Source organism: Ursus americanus, chromosome 7, assembly GCF_024610735.1.
Source record: "Ursus americanus isolate L20-20 chromosome 7, mUrsAme1.1.p, whole genome shotgun sequence".
NCBI lineage: Eukaryota > Metazoa > Chordata > Mammalia > Carnivora > Ursidae > Ursus > Ursus americanus.
In genome coordinates this window covers 77837791-77845056 of record NC_142133.1, presented here as the reverse complement: position 1 = coordinate 77845056, position 7266 = coordinate 77837791, and positions in this window count along the sequence as shown.

Below are 7266 nucleotides of genomic sequence, written 5' to 3'. Positions count from 1 at the left end.
GCTGGCCCACATCAGAGGTTCCAACTAACCTGACGAATGAATCCTCAAATGCTCCTCGTGACCTCTTGTTTCAAAAAGCTCCAGTGATTTTTCATTGTCCCAGGAGGCTGGGGATGGTGGCCTATTAGGAAGAAAAAAAAAACCAGACAGAAATCAAGTGGGATATTCCCCCAGGTGGGGTAGAAAGAACCAAGTATAAAAAAGGATAAGAAGTTCCACCACTGAAAAGAATAGATGGAGATTTCTGATCTAGAAGCCACATGTGTTAGGAAAGTAGGCTGTGCGGTTTTATTTTTAAATTGAGATACCATCAGTGGCACCCACACTTCGCAGCAGCATGCACTCTGTTGACTAACCCCTCTCCCCTGGCTTCGTGTCACTCTTCTCTACCCTCTTTTACCCTTTGGCCCAATTTCCTTAACTCTTTAAAACAAAAATACCGTATTGCATGTTTTCATAAAATGTTGGAAATGCTACTTGATACAATGTGAGGGACAAATAAGTAAAAACGACATATTTCAAAGCATTAATCATTTCTGAATATGCTGTGACAGGTTGTTTTAGGTGAGTCTGCTTAAAATATCTCAAATCAAGTTCCGTGGGATGCCCGGGTGGCTCAGTTGGTTAAGCGGCCTCTTAGTTTCCGCTGGAGTCATCATCTTGGGGTCATGGGATGGAGCCCTGCGTCGGACCCACGTGCAGCAGAGGGTCTGCTTCAGATTCTCTCCCTCTGCCCCCACCCCAAATAAATAAATCTTTTTAAGAAAGTTCCTTAATTGAATATAAAAATAAATATTCCAGATTTTTGAAATCAAGATCGAAACAGTTACATGTTTTATAGGTCTCCCAGTGTGTGTGTGTATATATATATATATATATATACACATTATATATATAGATAATATATATAATACCTATCTATCTACCTAGTGAGACATATAAGACAACATTTAACTAGAGTTTCAGGGGCTCACTGCTCAGCTAAAACAGCCTTATTTGTGGGGCGCCTGGGTGGCTCAGTCGGCTAAGTGTCTGCCTTCAGCTCGGGTCATGATCCCAGAGTCCAGGGATCGAGCCCCACATCAGACTCAGAGGGGAGCCTGCTTCTCACTCTCCCTCTCCCTCTGTGCTTTCCCTCTTTCTCTCTCTCTCTCAAGTAAATAAATAAAATCTTTTTTTTAAAAGCCTTATTTGTGAATTAGAAAACCAAACCCAGAAACCAGCCCTAGTGACTTAGTCCACTTGCTTCTTTCCACCTAGGGTCCTGATGCTGCATGGTTCATACCCGTGCGGACTGGTCATGGGAAGAACTGTCAGTGGTAGAAGAAAAGAAGTTGACAGAATGGCCGTCCCAACTTGCTAACTAATATTTGCCCCAACTTCTGAAGAGTCATCCAAAAGCTAACACGTGTTCTGGTAGCTATGGCATGAGCCCAAAGAATTCTAGAACCTCAAATCATGTAGCCCGAGAAGGGGGTCACCTTTGTTTCTAAAGGGAGTCTGGGACTGAATCCTACTGTCTTGGGTCCAAATCCTGGCTGGCGTGCTGACTAGCTGTGTAGCCCGGGGCAGGCATGTCAACTTGCCCACGGGAGCCTTGGCTTTCCCATTTCTAAAATGAGGAAGTGATGCCCACCTGACAAGACAATGTGAGGACTAAACTATTTATATCTCGTACTCAACAGACTGGCACGTGATTAAGGGCTCAATAAAAGTAATTATCAGGAGTAGATAATAGTTATAACAGTCGTGAAACGTAATAGGATTCATAAAAGCATGCCAGATCTGGGTGTGGCTTGAAATTGCTACAATTCATCGTCCAAATACAACATTTACCTACAGCCCAATTTTTCTTTTGTACCGAATTAAATCCAGCAGTGCGAGTGAGCAAGATGATTCTTTGAAAGGGCTGTAAATATATTTTCGAAGTTAAATATAACACGAGAGCTGCCTACAGACAGCCAAGTTGGCTGGTTGACATTTTCTACTGAAGTTATCATTAGAGGATCCCAAAGAATTTTGCAAAGTACTGGACATGATGTTCAGCTTCTCCAGAAAGCTGACGAGTACTCAGCAATATAAATAGCAAGTCAGTGCCATGACCTTATCTCTCATTCACCAGCTTATATGATTTGAATAAGTAACCATATGTTAAATGAAACATGTTTTTTCAAAGGTTATTAACAAGCAACATTTCAATGTTTCTTCCAAGGCTGATTTTTTTCCACCACTAACACGTTTTTGTCAACCAGAGGCTAAGAAATTGCCAATGTGAAAATATTTTCCCAAATGGGAAATTGGTTCAAAGTATGGATTCTTTATATGGGCTACGGCACACTCGTAGAAAAAATAAAAGATACTACGGATACGCAAAACTATTAACCACGTTTGTTCTACTCACAGGAAGAGGCCAAGTTCTGTTTCTTCAAAGTTTTTAATTTATTCTTTCTCATCTCATAACATATAAGGATTATATAATTTTTTTCCTCCTCCTTTTTTTGAGGAAAAAGGAGTAGAGATTTAAAAAAAAAAAGAAAAAAGAAAGCAAGCAAGCAATACCAGATCAGTGAAAAGGTCACCACACTTGTTCCATGAGACTCATCCAGTCATGAGCACCCAAGACTCTGGCTCAATGCCGCTGATCAATCCGCTTCGGTTATGCAGCCAGCTGCTTTCTGAGTTTATATTTCATTTAGATGTATTCCATATTTGCCAATAGTACAAAATCCATGGCTAAAATGCTTTACTGATAACCACGCTGCTAGATAAATCAGCTTCGCTACTTTAATAGCTTAACTTTTTTTTTTTTTAAGATTTTTAAAGCAATCTCTACACCCAATGTGGGGCTTGAACTCACAACCCTGAGACTGAGAGTCACACACTCCAACGACTGAGCCAGGAGCCCCTAATAGCTTCACTTCTGATTAGAATCCCTGTGATTAATCTTAGACAACAGAACATCTCTTGATTAAATATTTTACATAATGCGATGTAATTGGTGAAGTTATAATGTATTAAGATTTGGGGGGGTTGCCATAATAAAAGTTTGTAGAATTTTGTTTCATAAAACTCCTTGAGACAAAAATGTTCTCAGTGCTGTGCAGGGTGGGAGCTGCCTGCCACATCTGGCCTCCGAGCACTTGAAATGTTGTGAGTGGGACTCAGGAACTGAGTTTTGCATTTTATTTAATTTTAAATTACAATTTAGGGGCACCTGGGTGGCTCACTCTGTTGAGTGTCTGATCTTGATCTCAGCTCAGGTCTTGATCTCAGAGTCATGAGTTCAAGCCCTGTGCTGGGCTCCACGCTGGGCATGGAGCCCACCTAAAAATGAATGAATGAATGAATGAATGAATGACTATTTAGATTTAAATAGCCACATACGGGGGCGCCTGGGTGGCACAGTGGTTAAGCGCCTGCCTTCGACTCAGGGCGTGATCCCGGCATTATGGGATCGAGCCCCACATCGGGCTCCTCCGCGATGAGCCTGCTTCTTCCTCTCCCACTCCCCCTGCTTGTGTTCCCTCTCTCGCTGGCTATCTCTGTTAGATAAATAAATAAAATCTTTAAAAAATAAATAAATAAATAAATAGCCACATACGGCTAGTGTATCCTATACTGGATAGTGAAGGTTTACAGAGTAAGATTTAAAACAGAAATAAAAGTCCTAATATATAAAAAGCATCCTGTCCTCTATGAATTGGAAATTCAGTCTCTCTCACTGAAATTCATAACTTTGTGAGAAATAAGAGACCTGCCGAGACCAAAATACCAAAATGATGCTTACCTTGTTTTCATCTTAATGTGATTTCTGGACATATTAGGCTAACCAAGAACGTCTCCCTTTTCTGCTACAAAAGGAGGAGATCACCTAAGTGTAGCTCGTATTGCTGTAATTCCAATGTAATTAGTGAACTTATTAATCTTTGACAGCCTGAACATGATTACCAGGATGAGTGTGTGTTTTGTTTGTCAGATGTTCATTTCTTTGTAATTATTTATTTTAGTTTAGTTTAGTTTAATTTTTATTTAAGTGAGCTCCACGCTGGGCTTGGAGCCCAATGCAGGGCTTAAGTTCACGACCCTGAGATCAAGACCTGAGCCGAGATCAAGAGTCAGACGCTTAACTGACTGAGCCACCCAGGTGCCCCTGTAACTATTTAAAAAATGTGAAGTCTGACTTCTTACGTTACTGAGAAAGGGACTTTTTTTTTTTCTTTTGAGAATCACACCAAGCCATAAGTTGCAGCATCCATTCTTCATGGGAAGTCTACTTTAATCCTTTTCATTGTGAAATTGGACCACTCTTTCCCACGTTTTCTGTCATATTCTCCATTCCAGGTCCGGAAACAGGCTTTGTGGGAAGGCCTGCTTTGGGTCATTATCAAGACGACAATGTTATAAGCCCCAAGCAGGAGGTTGGTAGTTGGGAGTGAACACCGTCTCTAATTCCTGCCCCTGTGGCTTTGCGTCCGGGCCAGTAGACCTTCCCACACCTTGGGGACCACTGTCATGCCTGCCGCACACCTCTGCCATTTTTCAACAGCGTGACCTGAATTCAGCCGTGAGATGAAGAGTGACAGCCTCGAATCCTCATTTGTCATCCATATTCGGGCTCTCCATTCAGATGTAAGAATATCTGCGTTAAGAGCGCCTTCTTGACGGGGAGTCTAGGTTTGCTTTGCCTGGTTCTCCTTCCCTGGAAGGTGCGCAATTTTCCCTGGAGATTTCTGTGGGCCTTCAACGGGAGCCTAAGCGTCCAACAAGGTCCTCCTGGGTCTTGTGATCAGGACAACGGAAGCAGTGCACGTCCCCCAAATGTTTTCCCTGCTCCTGCGACGGCTGGCCAGGAAGGCTGTGGGCACATGCTCTGAACGGGACTGAGAAAGGTCTGGGCATGCTCAGAAGCCTCAGCGCAGAGTAGCTGCTGCCTCTGCCTGGCAGGACTGTGGGTACAGCCACGGGAGGCTCGGTGCACAGAGGAAGGGGACAGAACAGTCACAGCGATGCGTACTCATGAGCCACAAAACCGGCTCCAACTACGTACCTCTCGGGCATAAGGTTAGTTATAACACGGGCTCAGCAGAACTGACTCGCAGGTAAGGACAGCATGTCAGGCTCTTCTGACACTCAGCGCCGAAGACAGAAGCACCCGCTACAGGCGACCGTCGGAAACCAACAGCAGACGTACTGCAGTTTTTCCCTAAGGGGAACAGAAAGCCTGTGAATCACCATCCACTTCCTTGGGAGTCGAAACTCATTTGGCTTTTGGCCAGAGCTTTCACAGCAGCAACAGGGTGCATGGAAGGCTGTGGATGGCTCCATCTGTCCCCTGCCTTAGCACACGGGTCAGCCCAGCGCCTTGAAAGAAGCAGCGGGCTCCTACCAGGGAAGGAGACCCTCCGAGGACCGATCGAGACCCAAGTATAAATATCCATTCAATTACAGCAGCAACTAAAACAGAATTCAGATCAGCCTCATTTCCATGACACTTTTTCAACTAATCGAATGCCTCTATTGTAATGTGCTATGTGCCAGGCTCTGTACGTCAAAAATACTTTGAGTACGTACAAATATTAACAGGCCCCATGCACGTCTGGTTCAATCGGAAAGTAATTTTTCTCCACCAATTTTTTTTTGTTTTCTTTATTTTTCCATTACAGCAGCTGCCTTTGCAAACACCTAGAATAGATTCTAGAAGAAATGTGCAGAGAACTCGGCTGCCAATCTGATGTAGAGCGAATGGTTTTCTTCTCTCCGCCTACACAGCGCCTCCGAGATGGTGCAGAATCCTGGGAAGCCCTTCCCAGCCCCAGACACACACCCACTCCGCTCGTGAGCCTGGGGCTTCTGTGTTGGACCGTGGGCAGCGTAAGGACCAGCGGGCTACACCATCCAGGAAGGGTGAACAGCTGGAGTGGCCACCTCTGTAGACACCACTCCCGGGTTGTAAAGAGGCTGCAGGGCTCCCTCCCCTCCCTGCAGTTTCAGGCTACCTGGAGACTAGAGCTGGGCAGGAGCCCTCTCTTCAGCCCGGACCCTGACAAGAGGTGCGAAGAGAATGTAAGGAAGCCTTGGGGGCGAAGGAGCCATACATCACTGCGCAAATTCTTGTCCTGACCCCAGTAAAGGACGGTGAAGATGAGCCAGATGAGAGCCCCCTACGAGGCTGGCGGGTGCTCACGCAGGTCAAACCATGCTACAAAACACACCCTCAGAATGCAAATCTAAGAAACAACTCCAGTCCCAGCCATGCACTTGGACTTTGGATCGTCTTGGAGTCAGGGGCCAACCTAGCATCACAGACTGCGAACTACAGCAGACGCTGACAATGAAGCTATGGAGCAGCAGACTGGGGACTAGCCTAACGTTAGAGCTGGTGGAGGGCAGAGCCGGGGGCGGCTCCCGGGTTCCGCTGGGTGTTTACGCTCTCAGATCCAGGCGCGCCCTCCCATTCTGTTCTGTCATCCGGGGCTGGGCTCTGCAAACTCCATTTCCTGAATCCCTTGCCAGCTGGTTGGGCTGGGAGAGGAAGCAATGGCAAGAGAATGGAGAGCAGGAGGAGGAGGGAGGGGCTTTCTTCCTTGTTCTGGCTCTGGTCAGATGTTTGCTACCTCAGTGTCCCCTTTTTGCTACTTCCCTTCCTGTACTAACTTACCTTTGTTGTAATAGTTGACGACAAACCTCCCAGGTTTTCTTACGGGACCCCGACTGAGACAGTACTTGGTAGCAAGAGTTGGTTTGTCTACCACCTTGGCACACGTCCGTCTTACATCTGAGCTATGTGCTGCTTCCAGATCAGCAGGTCCGATGTCCTGGACCAGTGTGACGTCCTAGGGAACATCAAGGCAAGCAAGATGTCTGCAGACTAGATGATAACAAGGACAGAAAAATGGACGTCGCCCAGATATTATGCTGGTTTCTTAAGTTAGCAGCTGTACATTTCTCTTTTCCAAGTTATTCTATTTAAATGTTAATGCATAAAAATCAGTATCAAATTCACTTTATCAACCAGAATGAGACCTGAAAAATTCTTTTTGAAGTCAAAGCCATTCTCTAGCAGCATCTGCTTAATTGAAAGCAAGTGAAGAAAACGGAACAACTCTTGATACTCCACTAGATGGCAGTCATTCTGCAAACGTGAGTTAGAATCCACTACAGGAGTAGCCAACAAATGGACTCGGAGTCAGTTGTGTTGATTATAAGCAACTGTCTTCTGCTTACAGTGCTTGACGGCCGTGGTTATATGTATTTACATTTGGCCCA